The following is an 18276-nucleotide window of genomic DNA, read 5'->3' as shown; positions in this document are numbered from 1 at the left end:
ATTGTACTTTATTGATTTACTTATTTTGTGCCATTTTTAGATGCTATATTTATCCAAAATAATAATACATGTAAAGTGCTTTGTTAAATTTTTGCTACCGCCTCAGAAATGAATGGAGGTTTTCTCGTAGCTGAGAGTGCTACCTAGTGGAGATGTTCTCCATATGCATGAATGATACAGTTTGAACGTTTTCTGTTTCATTGAATCAGAATGGCAGCACGGTGGCACTGTTGCCTCACAGCAAGAAGCTGATGGGTCAGTTCTCACCTGCGGCCTTTCTGTGGGAGTTTTGCATGTTCTCCGGCTTCCTCCAAAGGAAGGAAGAAGCCACAGGAGGAAGCAGGGTAGGTTGATTGGAACTACAAATTGTCCGTAGGTGTGCGTGCGGGTGTGAATGCGTTGTCTGTATGTAGCCCTACAACAGACTGGCGTCCTGTCCAGGTTGTACCCCGCCCTCACGCCCTATGACTGCTGGGATAGTCTGCAGCCCCCCAGTGACCCTTAATTGGTATAAACGTGTATAGAAAATGTCTGGATGTATGAATTAGAATGATCATTTTAACTTGCCATCTGATCTGGATGTACTGTAATCTCCCTTTATTATTTTATCATTTGTGAGATTTTTCTCTGTTTGCAGATGAATGATGTGCTGCTTTACACGTTACCCTCGACAGGATGGCAAATACAGATCAAGAACACTTTCTCACTCACTGGATTAAAGGTCAGACATGATGTTTTTAGAGTTTTTCCTTCTATTTTCTTCATGGTAAATGGACTGCATTATATAGCACTTTTCCTTGTGAATCAGAAGCTCAAATGCACATTACGATTCCTCACATCACCCATTCACATAGATACACTCACATCAATGTCAGGGTGCTGCCATGCAAGATGCCACTACACACCAGGAGCAATTTGGGGCCTTAGTGATTTTCTAGTCAGGCTGGGGTTTGAACCGAGGATCTCCTGGTCTCAAGCCCAATGCTTAACCATTCATTTCATTTTGATATTGAAGATAAGTAGGATTAATATAATGGTTTCATGAATTGTTGTGAAACTAGTTTCAGTGTTATTTTTTATTCCTCTCTTTTAATTCGTGTTTGATCACCCAGGTCAGTAAACCAATATAGAAAATGTCCAGCACACTCTGAAGGTTGAAGGCACAGGCACATCCATCACTCTGTCTGCAAGGTGGGTCACACTGTTTGCTGTCCTGTTTGGACTGATGGATGAGAGATAATATACAACAGTGACAAACGTGTTACCCTAAATAACAGCACAGTTTGAAAAACAAACAAACAAAAACCACAACAACCCCAGGGCCCGTATTCAGAAGATTCTAAGAGTCCCCTCAGAGAGATAAGAACGTCTAGCTCAGTGTTTGAAGCCCCTTTCACACCGGGGCTGCTCCCAGTGCTTCCTTGGTGTCATGACGACGCAAGGAATATCTGACTCAGGTGGCGCACAGCAGGGGGCAGAGTGCACAGTTTGGCTGCAGACAGACTGTGCACTCTGACTTCTCTTCTACTTTATATTTGTTCTTGTGCATCTCGCAGTCAAAGGAGGGAAAGATAAACTATAGCAGAAACTCAGAGCGCAGCACTGCAGTTCAGCACAACAACAAGTAGAAGAGAAGTCAGAGTGCACAGTCTGTCTGCAGCCAAACTGTGCACTCTGACTTCTCTGTGCAGAGAACCTGCAGGCTGCGTGCTCACCTCCTCTCTGCACCCTGCTGCACGCACCGACGCAGATATTCCTGCATGTCATGACACCACAGGAAACAACTGGGAGCAGCCCCGGTGTGAAAGGGGCTTTAGCTCAAGAGTGGACTCAGGATCATTTCTTAGAGCATCTCTGAGAAAGGAAATGACAGGTTTTTTTGTTTGTTTTTTTTGTCTAAAGCCCCTTTCACACTGGGGCCAACGTAGAATTGCGTATTGTGGCCTGCCGTCTATACTGAGTTATGCAGTTCTACGCTGAGTTTAAGCAGCTCTACGCCGAGTTTTTGCTCCCTACGCAGCAGTATGCTGAGGGCTACGCGAGGTGGATGCAAAACATTTTTTCGGCATACAGTACAGGATGCAGAAAGTATGCAGTTTTTGAGCAGGTCAACACAGCACTCCACAACTGTTTGTAAATCTACACCTAGTCTCAGCAATTCTACTTTTCTGGCAGTGAAGCTTCAAAACCACAGAAGAAGAACAAGCGGGCCAAGCTTCCACATTCACAGGAAATATCCACATCTCCTCATGGACAGATCTCCAGGGGGGAAGACATTTCCATGTCCACCATTCACTGTTCACTTCTCACAGTGGATCACACGCACAACAGCCAGATGCAGCTTCACTTTGCTTTTTTCACCTCCTCCAGTTCTCTCACGATTGCAGCAAGTAAAGTCCTTTAACTCCTGCTCACAGACAAGTCACCAGCAGGACATGTCCACGTCCAGGTTAACGCCTCACAGATGGATGGCCAGCGAGGACACATCTCCATGTCTACTTCTCATGCATGGAATGCGCACGCGTTGCCGACAGCCGCTCCAGGCACTTCACCTTCTAAGTTGTAGTACACACGCGCACACAAAAGGACTGTCTCGTGCATAATTGACTGACTCAAACGTAGAAGGAAATGCAATAACACTGGGTTTCCTGCTTTACCTCAGGGACATGTGTCACAGCTCTGTGGATCAAACCTGTTCTCACACAAATGTTTGCTGCTGCTGATTGCTTAAACCTTTTCACACCGTCATGCTCAAAGTCACATGCTTCTGTGAATTGCTACAACAGGGGGTTTTCAAGTGCCACTCGGAAAGCTGTGATTTCCACTGCTTTGTTTCTCTGCTCTCTCTCTCTCTTTCTTCCTCTCTCTCTCTTTCTTGCAACATGAGTGCCGTTCATGTAACATTTTGAGAACGGAGTGCATTTCCACACTGTCAAAAACAAAAAACTAGCAGGAGGTGAACAGAAAAAGTGGTGAGGGCTACATACAGTGAGGAAAATAAGTATTGAAACACCCTGCGATTTTGCAAGTTCTCCCACTTAGAAATCATGGAGGGGTCTGAAATTTTCATCTTAAGTGCACGTCCACTGTGAGAGACATAATCCCCCCCCCCCCCCCCCAAAAAAAAATCCGGAAATCACAGTGTATGATTTTTTTAAATAATTTATTTGTATGCTACTGCTGCAGATAGTATTTCACACCTTTGAAAATCAATGTTAATATGTGGTACAGTAGCCTTTGTTTGCAATTACAGAGGTCAAACCTTTTTCACCAGGTTTGAACACACTGCAGCAGGGATTGGCCCATTCCTCCACACAGATCTTCTCTAGATCAGCCAGGTTACTGGGCTGTCGCTGAGTCGCTGGAGTTTGAGCTCCCTCCAAGATTATCTATTGGCTTTAGGTCTGGAGACTGGCTAGGCCACTCCAGAACCTTGATATGCTTCTTACGGAGCCACTCCTTGGTTATCCTGGCTGTGTGATCGGTCATTGTCATGTTGGAAGACCCATCCACGACCCATCTTCAATGCTCTAACTGAGGGAAGGAGGTGTTCCCCAAAATCTCGCAATACATGACCCCGGTCATCCTCTCCTTAATACAGTGCAGTCGTCCTGACCCATGTGCAGAAAAACACCCCCAAAGCATGATGCTTCCACCCCCATGCTTCATAGTAGGGACAGTGTTTTTGGGATGGTACTCCAAACACGGCAAGTTGAATTAAGACCAAAAAGTTCTATTTTGGTCTCATCTGACCACATAACTTTCTCCCATGACTCCTCTGGATCATCCAAATGGTCATGGGCAAACTTAAGACGGCCTGGACGTGTGTTGATTTAAGCAGGGGAACCTTCTGTGCCATGCATGATTTTAACCCATGACGTCTTAGTGTATTACCCACAGTAACCTTGGAAACAGTGGTGCCAGCTCTCTTCAGGTCATTGACCAGCTCCTCCCATGCAGTTCTGGGCTGATTCCTCACCTTTCTTAGGATCACTGATACGCCACGAGGTGGGATCTTGCATGGAACCCCAGTCCAAGGGAGATTGACAGTCATGTTTAGCTTCTTCCATTTTCTAATAATTGCTTGAACAGTTTATCTTTTTTCACCAAGCTGCTTGCCAGTTGCCCTGTAGCCCTTTCCAGCCTTGTGGAGGTCTGCAATTTTGTCTCTGGTGTCTTTGGACAGCTCTTTGGTCTTAGCCATGTTAGTAGTTGGAGTCTTACTGATTGTGTGGGGTGGGCAGCTAACGACCTCAATAGGTGCTTCTAATTTGGAATAATAAGTGGAGTGGAGGTGGACTTTTTAGAGGCGGACTAACAGGTCTGTGAGGGCCAGAATTTCTGCTGATTGGCAGGTGTTGAAATACTTATTTGCAGCAGTAACATGCAAATAAATTATTAAAAAATCATACATTGTGATTTCCGGATTTTTTTTTTTTAGATTATGTCTCTCACAGTGGACATGAACCTAAGATGAAAATTTCAGACCACTCCATGATTTCTAAGTGGGAGAACTTGCAAAATCGCAGGGTGTTCAAATACTTATTTTCCTCACCGTATATGCGGTAGGGAATATTTATAATATAGTGAGGGTAGAAATGTAATGGTTACTTATAGTTTTGGGAATCGAACCTGTTATCCTCACTCAAGTACTCTTGACCTTTTTTGAGCCAACTTGAGAAATTAACACATAAATGTCCTGACTGTCCTTGAGGTGGCATGAGTTGTCATCATGACAGACAATGTCTGAAACCAAAAACAAATATAATTCTGTAGTCACTTGCATTTAATTTACATTTAAGCTTTGTTTTAAGGTTATACTATTCAATTGTATCACTTTCATAACAGTATTTGTCACTTTGTAATGACACCTTTGTACCCTTTAAAGTACACAAAACAATCAAACTGAAACATTCAAATGACAACAGTTATTGCAGAGCAAAATCAAATAAATAGTTTCCTAAATGTCCAAAAGCTTGCAAAGTCTCACTTGTCTCTTTAAATGTTCTGTAATCCAGTGCAGAATCCTTTTGTTTCTACCCAAACCTTTGTCCAGTCATGAGTAAGGTTCTGATGTTCAACGGGAAGCGCGTGCACCTTGTGCATCTCCGTTGATGGATCCAGGGATTTGTCCGTTGGGTTGCTTGCCTTGCTCGTCAACGTAGGTCCGAGTCCAAGCCCAGGGAATGGGGTGGTTCTTGGGTGTAGTAAGAAAAAACAAAACAAAACAATAAAACCCAACTCTGAGTATAAAAATAAAATAAATCTGAGGTAAAACTTAAATCAAGCCACTTCACAAGCTACAGTTGCTAGGTAACCACAGGAAAATGTCTGTTAACGGTAAACTAGTTTGCTTACAGTTGCATAAAAATAAAGTTTCTCTTCACATCAGGTCGCCTGATGAGTGCACCAACATGCACCAACGGCGCTTTTATTTTAAAGAGTCACAGCGCTTATTCAGGTTTGATCAGACCTGAGAGCAGGGCTGTCAAATGAAAATTGTGAAATCTGAGAAAAATTTGCAGGGGGTCTGAGGGGCACAGGCCCTCAGGAGCCGGGGTCTAGGGCCCTGTGGGGCCCAAGAATTACATTTTTATCTAATGATACATTTTCAGCATCTCCTGGAAGAACAAATCTGACCTGTCAATGATAATGTTGAAATAACAGAATAGTATAATATGGAAGTAGGACCTGTAATGATTTTCCTTTTAATTGTAAACCAAATTATGCATTAACTCAGAACAGATAAACTACATGAAATTCATGAAGACTGAAAAGACTGTTACAGCATTTCAAAAACCACAGCTAAAGCTTGTAGAATATTTGGAAAATCATGGTAAAATATCAATAACATACCTTATAGTAAAAAGTCACATATATTCTTTTGTAAATTCATGTAAATCCATTCAAAGCCAATGTCTTTTTTCCAATGACAGAAAGTCTAGATTAATCAAAGAAAAAAGGTCACACAATCTTGTCTATGTAAAATCCTGTTTGAACAGCACAATGTTTATTTTCCAGACAGAGAAAAATTCTTACCGTGTTTCTTTATGTCACAGTTCCCATTTCCTGTTTCATTTATCTTTCAGGCATGTTGATGAAGCCAGCGACAATTCCACAATATCAGACTTTTCAAACCGTCTTTTTCGCCATCTTTACTCTGTCTGATGTCGCTCCGTGACACAGACATGCTGCAAAATTCTTCTTTTAAAAACTTCAGAGCTCTAAAAGTTTGCGATGTTCACATGCTGCGTTTAGCTTAAGCGTCACGCAGGAGCCACACAGTGTCAGAGCAACAACTAACCAGTCCTGCTTTACGACAGCTGTCATAACAAGCACGCTTTGAGTGGCATTTATTCTCCGCAAAGTTCCGCGGATCAGAAGAAACTGATTTGTATCTGTAACACACAGGTCAGTGTCCGCGGACTTATAAAACTTCCACAATGTCGTAAAAAAAGAGAACGCTTTGTGATCGACATTTTAAAAACTCAGTGATGATCACGATTAAAGAGTACAACACTAACACACACACCCCAATGATGAAATCCGTGGAATCCCGCAGATCCATGGAGTTTTCTCAGCCCTGGAGAGAGGGAGAGAGAGAGAGAGAGAGAGAGAGAGAGAGCGACCGACCTGCTGTTTCTGGATTTCTGGATGTATGAGTAGAGGTTAGATCAGCTCTTCTGAGCACACAGAGGTGCAGTGGGCTGCATGATCATGCCCTCCAGCTGATTCACTCTGGATGCACGCACTCAGTTTTTGGATGTGCACAGGAGCGCGGTGTTGCACAGACCTGCTTAAAACTGTGTATTTTCTGTGTCCAGTGCTCTGTGCCGAAAAAATTTTAACATGTTTATTTTCTTACATCCTACGCATGTAGCCCATAACATACTGCTGCGTAGGGAGCAAAACTCAGTGTAGAGCTGTTCAACTTGGCGTAGACGGTACGCCACAAGACACAGCTCTACGGCTGCTCTCTTGTTTGCACTCTGGGTCGCCACAGCAATTCCAAGGTGGATCTGCATGTTGAATTGGCACAGGTTTTACGCCCGGATGCCCTTCCTGACGCAACTCCACATTACTTGGAGAAATGTGGCAGGGGTGGGATTTGAACTCAGAACCTTCTGAACTGAAACCAATCTACGTTTGTGCCAGTGTGAAAGGGGCTTTAGCTACTTAACACAAAACTTTCCTTAAAGGAAACTCACCAAATTGCCTCCAGAAGGCTTCTTAAAATCCACTCCTCCTCCGTACAGGCTAGGTTTTAGTTTTTCACCAAACGTTAGTAGTTTTCTGAGTGTTTTTGATAACAAACTGCTGCTCTGTGCACTGGGCCTCGGCAGGTGGGGGAGGGGCACGCTCTGGGTTAACGTTTCTCTCTTTACTATTTCTTTTTTAAATAAAATAATAACTTATAAATTATTGTGCAGTCAATATTTATTTATGTATCATGTAGTTTTTAACTGTTTTAGTGCACATTTTAAACAATGTATTTATTCATATTTATTTGAACTATATTTGTAATGGGGGTTACACTCACTCCTCACAAAGAGGCAAACACACACGGGTAGGTAATGTAAATATAATGATTTGTATTTTAGTAAAAATGGTGCAGAGAGCTTGTGTGTATTTTTGCAGTTCCTTCCTTGAGAGAGAGGACTGGTTTCACACTCTGAGTCGCACCGTGGCTGAACACGTCAGAGGACCTGCAGCTCACAGCAACTGCTCAGCAGAGGTGAAACAAAAAAAGATTCTATCATGATATATTATCATCTGTTACAGCATTACTTATCATTAATAATGATGTTGCACTGCACAGACAGCGGTCTTACTAATTAAATTAAATGATTGCTGACCACGTGTGTGTGTTGTCCAGGTCAGAGATTGTCTGCGTCTGTCTCTTGGAGAAAAAGCTCCCACTTTTGTCCCAGTGTCCCACGTGATGATGTGCATGAACTGCACCTCAGATTTCAGCCTCACTCTTCGCAGACACCACTGCCACAGCTGTGGGAGAGTGAGTTGCAAAATTTACATTTCACTTCATACAAACACTGACTCTGACTGACCAGAGTGTGGAGTCGTGTGCTGAATATTTTTGTGGTTTTCTAGATTGTTTGTCGGAGCTGCTGCAGGAACAGATATCCTCTGAAATACATGAAGGACCGTATGGCCAAAGTGTGTGACCACTGTTACAATGAGCTAAAGAAGAGAGGTGGGGAAACATCATTTTTACACAATTTTGGCAGTCCAATGATAATCTGACACCTGTCATCAGTGTTTGTATTGTAATGCATCTAGTGACCAGGAGGGGCAGTGTGGTTACCCTCATATCCCACTAATTCTGACAGCTGGCAGCTCCAGTATCAAGTCAAGATGAATTTGATCTTTATTTAACCAGGAAAAATCACATTTAGATGGAAAAAAAAAAAAATCAGGGTTAAAACAAAAACACCACTTTGCTTGTGGACGGCTGATCCTTTTGGGGATGCTCCTTTTATACCCAATCATGGCACTCACCTGTTTCCAATTAACCTGTTGACCTCTGGAATGTTCCAAACAGGTGTTTGAACATTCATCAACTTTCCCAATCTTTTGTTGCCCCTGTCCCAGCTTTTTTGAAACATGTTGCAATAAACAATAACGTTTATCAGTTTGAACATTAAATATCTTGTGTTTGTTGTGTATTCAGTTGAATATAGGTGGAAGAGGATTTGCAAATCATTGTATTCTGTTTTTATTTATATTTTACACAATGTCCCAACTTCATTGGAATTGGGGTTGCATGTACAGTAGTGTTCAGAATAATAGTAGTGCTATGTGACTAAAAAGATTAATCCAGGTTTTGAGTATATTTCTTATTGTTACATGGGAAACAAGGTACCAGTAGATTCAGTAGAGTCTCACAAATCCAACAAGACCAAGCATTCATGATATGTACACTCTTAAGGCTATGAAATTGGTCTATTAGTAAAAAAAGTAGAAAAGGGGGTGTTCACAATAATAGTAGTGTGGCATTCAGTAAGAGAGTTCGTCACTTTTGTGGAACAAACAGGTGTGAATCAGGTGTCCCTGTCAGGTCCGTTGCCCTAACTGGACCTGGCACTTAAACTGTGCCTGAGATCGTATCCTGCAAAACACAGTTTCTCAAAGCACAGTCACATAAAAAGAGACAACATTAGACAGAGATCTCTTTTGTGAGCTTTGCGCAAAGGGGAGAAGCTTCGGAGAGCGCGTACAAACCTAAGACCAACCTTGCTTTCCCTGCTCCTCTCCTTCCCCCCCGGCGCTTGCTCTTTTATTAGGAAAGAAAAAAATCATAAACAATACAACGTAGCATCAGGGTACATTGTGTGTGGGGAAGGGAGGGGTGAACGGTTGCTTGTGAGTTGCGGTTTCCTGTGAAACTTGCTCGTTTCTTTTACCGAAAGAAGCGAGTAAGCAGTTAAGTTTAGATGTCAACAGAGTCCTGAAACAACCTTTAGTTCATCACTGTGGCTGAGCAATCATTTAGCTTAAATGCAGCATATATGAATGGGTACATAATTATTATGATTGAATGAGTAAATGAAGTATAAAAGAATATAATTCAGACAATAATAAATGTAGAATCCTTTAACAAGTCAGTTAAGACACATATTCTTTCAGTCTTGTGGCTGATTTCACTCCCACATCACACAGATAACAGATAGTTGATACAGTTCATTTCACAAGAAGCAGAAACTTAACTCAGACTACTTTTGATTACGTTGAATATCATGTAAGCAGGCAATGATTAATTAAATAAATGGTAACAACTCATAAAATCTCCATCAGTCCCCTATTTAAGGATGAAGCCAGCACCTGTTGAACATGCTTTTCTCTTTGAAAGCTTGAGGAAAATGGGACGTTCAAGACATTGTTTAGAAGAACAGCGTAGTTTGAATAAAAGTTGATTGGAGAGGGGAAAACTTATACGCAGGTGCAAAAAATTATAGGCTGTTCATCTACAGTGATCTCCAATGCTTTAAAATGGACAAAAAAAACCAGAGATGCGTGGAAGAAAACGGAAAACAACCATCAAAATGGATAGAAGAATAACCAGAATGGCAAAGGCTCACCCACTGATCAGCTCCAGGATGATCAAAGACAGTCTGGAGTTACCTGTAAGTGCTGTGACAGTTAGAAGACGCCTGTGTGAAGCTAATTTATGTGCAAGAATCCCCCGCAAAGTCCCTCTGTTAAATAAAAGACATGTGCAGAAGAGGTTACAATTTGCCAAAGAACACATCAACTGGCCTAAAGAGAAATGGAGGAATATTTTGTGGACTGATGAGAGTAAAATTGTTCTTTTTGGGTCCAAGGGCCATAGACAGTTTGTGAGATGACCCCCAAACTCTGAATTCAAGCCACAGTTCACAGTGAAGACAGTGAAGAATGGTGGTGCAAGCATCATGATATGGGCATGTTTCTCCTACTATGGTGTTGGGCCTATATATCGCATACCAGATATCATGGATCAGTTTGGATATGTCAAAATAATTGAAGAGGTCATGTTGCCTTATGCTGAAGAGGACATGCCCTTGAAATGGGTGTTTCAACAAGACAATGACCCCAAGCACACTAGTAAACAAGCAAAATCTTGGTTCCAAACCAACAAAATTAATGTTTTGGAGTGGCCTGCCAAATCCCCGGACCTAAATCCAATTGAGAACTTGTGGGGTGACATCAAAAAAGCTGTTTCTGAAGCAAAACCAAGAAATGTGAATGAATTGTGGAATGTTGTTAAAGAATCTTGGAGTGGAATAACAGCTGAAAGGTGCCACAAGTTGGTTGACTCCATGCCTCGCAGATGTGAAGAAATCATGGAAAACTGTGGTTATATAACTCTAGACTAGTTTAGCGATTCACAGGATTGCTAAAAAAGCAGTTTGAACATAATAGTTTTGAGTTTGTAGCGTAAACAGCAGATGCTACTATTACTATGAACACCCCTTTTTCTACTTTTTTTTACTAATAGCCCAATTTCATAGCCTTAAGAATGTGCATATCATGAATGCTTGGTCTTGTTGGATTTGTGAGAATCTACTGAATGTACTGGTACCTTGTTTCCCATGTAACAACAAGAAATATACTCAAAACCTGGATTAATCTTTTTAGTCACATAGCACTACTATTATTCTGAACACTACTGTACCTGTTTCTAAGAAAAAAAAACATAAATAAAAAAATCCACACTTCATCACTTTTTTCTGACATCACAAGTAGTAAAACAAAAAACAACAAACAAACAAAAAACAACCCAATTTATCATCTTCACCTGCATGGTGAAATTGCCTGAATTATTTATTTATTTTTTATAATCATTCTGTGTTCTGAACTCTGCCAATATTGTCACTGTTGTCACACTAAAGGTTTTCCTCCAAGGTTTTGTCTCCCTCATTATGGTCTAATTAAGGCTCAAAACAATAAGGCTGTGTCCCCCACAGTTTCTTCAAAATCACCTTCAGACTGGACATAAAAAAACTCCACACTAGAAAAAAATTGTCCAAAAACAACTTGACCCAACTTGGGCTTGAATCAGCAGGTCCCGTTCTCATGATGATGAAGGAACAATATGGCTGCGGTTGAGGGCTGAAATAGAGCGCAGGCTTCAGACAGCTGTTGTTTATCCTTCACCTGCACACTTATCATTGACTTTTATTGTTCAGGACTTTTTAAAATATCAACATTTCATCATTTTTAGTGATTATTTGTGCACATTTTTTGGTGTCACCTACACTTTAATTGAAACAATCAGATTTAGAAAATGCTTCAGTTAATGTTGATCCACAGTTTTGAGGCTCCTTTGCTATTGCCTGTGGATTCCCTCTAACAAAGGTCAAAGTTCACTTGTATGTTAGTAAGCGTGGGAACCAAATTAGCTATGTTTTAGTTCAATAAATAAGTACAGCTTGTAGTTGTTCAACCTCTGATTCTTCTTTCGGCTGATCCCGTTAGGAGTTGCCACAGCAGATTGATTGTTTACATCTCACCCTGTCGTCTGTATCTTCCTCTGCCACACCAACAATCTGCATCAAACAGAATAGAGTATCAACAGACAACACTTTGGTGCATTTTAGACAGTAGCCACTAGCGGCGCTGTGGAAATGCTGCCTCCATCTTGGACTGCTGATGATAACATCAGCTTTCACGACAGTGTAATTCAAAATACCTTTTTTTTTGTCTTGACGGATCATAATAAAGGATTATTAACTGAGTGAGAGGTCTGTAAGGGGAAAAATCAGAATGAGATGTAAGTACGGACCGAGCGTTAGCGAGATCTGATATTCCCGTAGAGATCGCGCAAACAAGGTTAATAATTTGTTTATTATATGGCTGTTATACATATAAACACCTACACTGACAGTATCACCCGAATATGCTGCTGACGGTGTGAGCTTGTTTGTTTTTTCACCTCCATGAAGAGCTTGCTAACAGATGGTCCGGCCATTAGCTTATAAGCTTTCAATCTGTGTGTTTTTTCTGATGCTGTTTAGATATTTATGGAGTACGTTCATGTCCGACTTGGTTTATCTAATCGTGTTTTTAGCTTCCTGGTTTGTAATGAAAATACACGTTTTGGATCGTTGTCATTGTAACCGGTCCAGATATGGGAAAATATCTGATCGGTAATCAGCCAATCAGAGCATGCATAGCGTTGCAGCCATATAATAATTGGGGTTTATTTTCCTCACGTGCAGAATACTGAAGACACAATGGATAGCTGTGGTGAACGCTGGAACCGTTAAAATAATTACAGAAAAGATTTTCAGCCTTAAAATAACTGACTTCTTTAAAAATGCTGCGGTTATTCACACATTAAGGAATTAAAGCACTTCCAGACGTCTTATGTAGGTAAGTTTTCATCAAGCTGTGATTTTTAACTCTGAGAGAAACAGTGCCAGCAGGTCAGATTAAAAAAAAACTTAATTTACTCTGTGTGCCGTGTCTCCTTCAAATGATGTGTACTTCGCTTTTGTCCATTTAAAAAAAATTTAAATACAGGATCTAATAGCCGTTCTTCCTGTTCACTGGCTGTATATTTGTTTAAAATGGAAATAGAGAACCTAATAGCATCAGGTTTGGACAGAAACATGAACCACAGTTCAGAAAATGTGCACTCTAATGACCAACGAAGCAATGCAAATGCAAAGTAAAGCAGAACATTCCAATGTCAGCTTTGATTTCTGAGAAAGAGTCACAGTGCTGTCAGTGCATCAGATCATCATTTTATGGATGTGTACAGTTTGTATGAACAGTTTTGTTTGTCTGTGGCTTATATTCAATTATCTGTAATATGCTTTATAATTCAAATCAAATCAAATCAATTTTATTTATATAGTGCCAAATCACAACAAACAGTTGCCCCAAGGCGCTTTATATTGCAAGGCAAAGCCATACAATAATTACGGAAAACCCCAACGGTCAAAACGACCCCCTGTGAACAAGCACTTGGCGACAGTGGGAAGGAAAAACTCCCTTTTAACAGGAAGAAACCTCCAGCAGAACCAGGCTCAGGGAGGGGCAGTCTTCTGCTGGGACTGGTTGGGGCTGAGGGAGAGAACCAGGAAAAAGACATGCTGTGGAAGAGAGCAGTGATCAATCACTAATGATTAAATGCAGAGTGGTGCATACAGAGCAAAAAGAGAAAGAAACACTCAGTGCATTATGGGAACCCCCCAGCAGTCTCCTGCTCTCTCCTTCTAGTCCCCGTTAGTACTCTAGCTGCAGCATTTTGAATTAACTGAAGGCTTTTCAGGGAACTTTTAGGACAACCTGATAATAATGAATTACAATAGTCCAGCCTAGAGGAAATAAATGCATGAATTAGTTTTTCAGCATCACTCTGAGACAAGACCTTTCTAATTTTAGAGATATTGCGCAAATGCAAAAAAGCAGTCCTACATATTTGTTTAATATGCGCATTGAATGACATATCCTGATCAAAAATGACTCCAAGATTTCTCACAGTATTACTAGAGGTCAGGGTAATGCCATCCAGAGTAAGGATCTGGTTAGACACCATGTTTCTAAGATTTGTGGGGCCAAGTACAATAACTTCAGTTTTATCTGAGTTTAAAAGCAGGAAATTAGAGGTCATCCATGTCTTTATGTCTGTAAGACAATCCTGCAGTTTAGCTAATTGGTGTGTGTCCTCTGGCTTCATGGATAGATAAAGCTGGGTATCATCTGCGTAACAATGAAAATTTAAGCAATGCTGTCTAATAATACTGCCTAAGGGAAGCATGTATAAAGTGAATAAAATTGGTCCTAGCACAGAACCTTGTGGAACTCCATAATTAACCTTAGTCTGTGAAGAAGATTCCCCATTTACATGAACAAATTGTAATCTATTAGATAAATATGATTCAAACCACCGCAGCGCATTGCCTTTAATACCTATGGCATGCTCTAATCTCTGTAATAAAATTTTATGGTCAACAGTATCAAAAGCAGCACTGAGGTCTAACAGAACAAGCACAGAGATGAGTCCACTGTCTGAGGCCATAAGAAGATCATTTGTAACCTTCACTAATGCTGTTTCTGTACTATGATGAATTCTAAACCCTGACTGAAACTCTTCAAATAGACCATTCCTCTGCAGATGATCAGTTAGCTGTTTTACAACTACCCTTTCAAGAATTTTTAAGAGAAAAGGAAGGTTGGAGATTGGCCTATAATTAGCTAAGATAGCTGGGTCAAGTGATGGCTTTTTAAGTAATGGTTTAATTACTGCCACCTTAAAAGCCTGTGTTACATAGCCAACTAATAAAGATAGATTGATCATATTTAAGATCAAAGCATTAATTAATGGTAGGGCTTCCTTGAGCAGCCTGGTAGGAATGGGGTCTAATAGACATGTTGATGGTTTGGAGGAAGTAACTAATGAAAATAACTCAGACAGAACAATCAGAGAGAAAGAGTCTAACCAAATACCAGCATCACTGAAAGCAGCCAAAGAGAACGATATGTCTTTGGGATGGTTATGAGTAATTTTTTCTCTAATAGTTAAAATTTTATTAGCAAAGAAAGTCATGAAGTCATTACTAGTTAAAGTTAAAGGAATACTCGGCTCAATAGAGCTCTGACTCTTTGTCAGCCTGGCTACAGTGCTGAAAAGAAACCTGGGGTTCTTATTTTCTTCAATTAGTGATGAGTAGTAAGATGTCCTAGCTTTACGGAGAGCTTTTTTATAGCGCAACAGACTCTTTTTCCAGGCTAAGTGAAGAACTTCTAAATTAGTGAGAAGCCATTTCCTCTCCAACGTACGGGTTATCTGCTTTAAGCTGCGAGTTTGTGAGTTATACCACGGAGTCAGGCACTTCTGATTTAAGGTACAGCATCCAAAGTTGTCCTCAATGAGGATATAAAACTATTGACGAGATAATCTATCTCACTCACAGAGTTTAGGTAGCTACTCTGCCCTGTGTTGGTATATGGCATTGGAGAACATAAAGAAGGAATCATATTCTTAAACCTAGTTACAGTGCTTTCTGAAAGACTTCTACTGTAATGAAACTTATTCCCCACTGCTGGGTAGTCCATCAGAGTAAATGTAAATGTTATTAAGAAATGATCAGACAGAAAGGGGTTTTCAGGGAATACTGTTAAGTTTTCAATTTCCATACCATAAGTCAGAACAAGATCTAAGGTATGATTAAAGTGGTGGGTGGACTCATTTACATTTTGAGCAAAGCCAATCGAGTCTAACAATAGATTAAATGCAGTGCTGAGGCTGTCATTCTCAGCATCTGTGTGGATGTTAAAATCGCCCACTATAATTATCTTATCTGAGCTAAGCACTAAGTCAGACAAAAGGTCTGAAAATTCACAGAGAAACTCACAGTAACGACCAGGTGGACGATAGATAACAACAAATAAAACTGGTTTTTGGGACTTCCAATTTGGATGGACAAGACTAAAAGTTAAGCTTTCAAATCAATTAAAGCTCTCTCTGGGTTTTTGATTAATTAATAAGCTGGAGTTTAATATTGCTTCTAATCCTCCGCCTCGAGCGTTCTGGCAGTTAGTGTGACTCGGGGGTGTTGACTCATTTAAACTAACATATTCATCCTGCTGTAACCAGGTTTCTGTAAGGCAGAATAAATCAATATGTTGATCAATTATTATATCATTTACTAACAGGGACTTAGAAGAGAGAGATCTAATGTTTAATAGACCACATTTAACTGTTTTAGTCTGTGGTGCAGTTGAAGATGCTATATTATTTTTTCTTTTTGAATTTTTATGCTTAAATAGATTTTTGTTGGTTATTGGTGGTCTGGGAGCAGGCACCGTCTCTACGGGGATGGGGTAATGAGGGGATGGCAGGGGGAGAGAAGCTGCAGAGAGGTGTGTAAGACTACAACTCTGCTTCCTGGTCCCAACCCTGGATAGTCACGGTTTGGAGGATTTAAGAAAATTGGGCAGATTTCTAGAAATGAGAGCTGCTCCATCCAAAGTGGGATGGATGCCGTCTCTCCTAACAAAACCAGGTTTTCCCCAGAAGCTTTGCCAATTATCTATGAAGCCCACCTCATTTTTTGGACACCACTCAGACAGCCAGCAATTCAAGGAGAACATGCGGCTAAACATGTCACTCCCGGTCCGATTGGGGAGGGGCCCAGAGAAAACTACAGAGTCCGACATTGTTTTTGCAAAGTTACACACCGATTCAATATTAATTTTAGTGACCTCCGATTGGCGTAACCAGGTGTCATTACTGCCGATGTGAATTACAATCTTACCAAATTTACGCTTAGCCTTAGCCAGCAGTTTCAAATTTCTTTCAATGTCGCCTGCTCTGGCCCCCGGAAGACAATTGACTATGGTTGCTGGTGTCGCTAACTTCACATTTTTCAAAACAGAGTCGCCAATAACCAGAGTTTGTTCCTCGGCGGGTGTGTCGCCGAGTGGGGAAAAACGGTTAGAAATGTGAACGGGTTGGCGGTGTACACGGGGCTTCTGTTTAGAACTACGCTTCCTCCTCACAGTCACCCAGTCAGCCTGCTTTCCTGGCTGCTCGGGATCTGCCAGGGGGTAACTAACGGCGGCTAAGCTACCTTGGTCCGCACCGACTACAGGGGCCTGGCTAGCTGTAGGATTTTCCAAGGTGCGGAGCCAAGTCTCCAATTTGCTCAGCCTGACCTCCAAAGCTACGAATAAGCTACACTTATTACAAGTACCATTACTGCTAAAGGAGGCCGAGGAATAACTAAACATTTCACACCCAGAGCAGAAAAGTGCGGGAGAGACAGGAGAAGCTGTCATGCTAAACCGGCTGAGAGCTAGTAGCTGCGCTAAGCTAGCAGATTCCTAAAAACACACAAAGTGAATAATGTGTAAATAATTTAGAGGTGATTCGGCAGAGGGAGTGCTTTAGTTAAGGCACGTGAAGATTACACTGTGAAACAAATCGTTATCTAGTTAACTAGATCAATCTAACTGCGCAGATTAAACAGCTAACAGATACAGCAAAACACTGCTGTGATCCGGAACAGGAAGTGATACAATACCGCAGTGAGAGCCCACCACCAGTAGAGGCAGAGGCATTGTGCTGTCAAACTCAACCTGGTTTCACGGGAAGTCATGATTCAGCAGCACGAAATATACATTAATCTATTGGTTCATGATATTGTGACGAAAAGCGCCTAATTTTCGTCACGGCAGCACAAATTCATTCTAATTCATTCTGTGATGGCTGCACAAAAGTGAAGCAGGGGGTGGGGTCGGGTGGTTATGGTTAGGGTTGGAGGAAGGAGTTGGGTTAGGTTATGGTTAAGGTTAGGGTTGGGGGTAGGAGTAGGGTTAGTAATAGTGAGTTAAAAAAAAACCCTGTCATGAAAATTTTAGTTAAATTTTTCGTGACAGGAGAACAAAAAAACAACAACAAAAGCGTGAGACTGGGCTGGTCAAACTATATCATTCAGATACATCAGATTTGACACCATAAGTGAAAGTGACTGTACGGTTAAAGTGTTGCCTCATCACATGTTATTAATGTGTTAAGGCTATTTGTGTAACTTATTTTACTTATTCTATACTTTGTTATATATTTGACCTATTACTATACTTATTATTATTATTATACCTCTGCAACAGCTGCAGTGATTTGGTTTCTTTCATCAGCCACATCATATGGTCTGACTAGACTGTAGGTCTGACGGGTTTAAATCAGTCCATGGCGGCAGCAGAATGAAGCCATGGGGGAATCTGTTGCTATGGGGCATTGTATTGAGTGTCACCTGTTGGTACTAT

General features: G+C 41.0%; 1 pseudogene; it reads left to right on the top strand.

Annotated features, from left to right (window-relative positions):
- Positions 1-18276, top strand: part of LOC117506981 — a 111358-nt pseudogene that overhangs the window by 75538 nt on the left and 17544 nt on the right.

This window comes from Thalassophryne amazonica, chromosome 3, assembly GCF_902500255.1.
Source record: "Thalassophryne amazonica chromosome 3, fThaAma1.1, whole genome shotgun sequence".
Classification (NCBI taxonomy): domain Eukaryota; kingdom Metazoa; phylum Chordata; class Actinopteri; order Batrachoidiformes; family Batrachoididae; genus Thalassophryne; species Thalassophryne amazonica.
Note: the sequence above shows the minus strand (reverse complement) of the source record. Positions and strands in the feature narration are given on the sequence as shown.